Source organism: Brassica napus, chromosome C4 (genome assembly GCF_020379485.1).
Source record: "Brassica napus cultivar Da-Ae chromosome C4, Da-Ae, whole genome shotgun sequence".
Classification (NCBI taxonomy): domain Eukaryota; kingdom Viridiplantae; phylum Streptophyta; class Magnoliopsida; order Brassicales; family Brassicaceae; genus Brassica; species Brassica napus.
The window spans coordinates 19,931,492-19,933,026 of NC_063447.1; the positions used below are offsets into that span (position 1 = coordinate 19,931,492).

General features: G+C 46.7%; 1 non-coding gene across 1 annotated transcript; it reads left to right on the forward strand.

Annotated features, from left to right (window-relative positions):
• Nucleotides 1-1,045: 1,045 nt before the first annotated feature.
• On the forward strand, nt 1,046-1,152 carry LOC125586727. The gene has a single exon (XR_007323262.1). It is a non-coding gene; the product is annotated as a small nucleolar RNA R71 (small nucleolar RNA).
• Nucleotides 1,153-1,535: the final 383 nt, after the last annotated feature.

The window sequence follows — 1,535 nt, forward strand, 5'->3', positions numbered from 1 at the left end:
CGTCCTTGAAGGTTGTTCCTGCGATGGAACATGGGAAAAAAACTTTCCAGGATCATCAACCTTAGGCAATACCTTCAGTGCTGGCGTAGACAGTGCTCTGGTATAGAGGACCTTGATCTCTTCTTGAGTCTCTCTACAGTTTTTAAAGAACTGGAGCAATGGACGAATCTTCAGAGCATCTTCGAATGCAAGTTCTTTAGGAAGCCTTCTCACCATCTTGTTAAAACCTATCAGCTGCTCTTCACCAATGGGATCCATCAGATGTCTAGGTGGAATTTGATAGGGAACCTTAGGAACATAGACTCGGACTGGTGGAGTTTCAGCAGGTTCGCTAGAAGCAATCACTTCAGAGCTAGCAGAGTGCTCTGTGTTCTCTTCTGCGACTAGAATAGTCTCAGTAAACGGCTGCTCTACTGCATTATAGTGCTCAGTCCTTGGATTTTTATCAGTTCTTCCAGGGAGCGTCTCTTGTTGCCTCTTGACACTCTCAGCTGTTTGAGCAAGCTGAACATCGATCTTTCTCATATGGATCGCAAGATTGTCATACTTGTTATTCAGCTCAGTGAACATGTTGCCCATCCTGGTGTCAATTTCTGTGGTTACCTGATTCAACACCTTGGCCTGAACCTGCTGACCCTGCAACAGCTGTTGCATCATCATACCCAGACTTTGCAGCTCATCTGGTTGACTGTTCTCGTTAGCTGGAACAGCTTGCTGATTGCTCTGCGGTTGTTGCTTGTTCTTGTTCTGAATATGTCCGGCCGTAGCTTGCTCCATGCTGAAGACGTTCCCTTGGTTGTTTTTCAGTAGCTGATCAACCTTGGCAGTCAGCTCATCTATTTTCTGGGTGTCAGAACTGTTCCCTTTCATGGAGCAATCACTCTCCTCTTTCTTATTAGCTGAGCTAGCAGCCATGTTCTCAATCAGCTTAAACGCTCCATCAGTGGTTTGAGTCATGAAGTCTCCATTGCTCGCAGAGTTCAGAGCACCTTGGTATTTCCAGTCCACTCCATCATAGAAAATGTCCAAGAGGTAATCATCATCAAATCCATGGTGAGGACATTCTCTGCGATAGTCATTGAAGCGCTCCTATGTGTCGCAGAAAGGCTCATCAGTGAGCTGTCTGAAGGAGGTGATCTTGTTCCTCAATGCAGCTGTTCTCGCCTTAGAGTAGAAATGGCTGAGGAACGCTGATCGGACCTGTTCCCATGAAGTGAGAGAGCCGGTAGGGAGAGAGTTCAACCACCGTGCAGCTTTTCCATCAAGAGAGAATGGGAATAACATGCACGTGATGTAGTCTGGTGGAACACCATTCACGCGAGTGAAACTACAGACTTTTTCGAAGCTCTCAATATGCTCCATTGGAATTTCTGTAGAGAGACCAGAGAATACCTTTCTCTGTACTAGACCAATCAAAGCAGGCTTGATCACGAAGTCCTGCCTGGTGCAGAGTGGAGGAACAATGGCAGAGCGCGTAGTAGGGATGTTACGCGGAAGGTTTCTCTGCCCGATTGGAACAGTCTGCGCATGTTGTT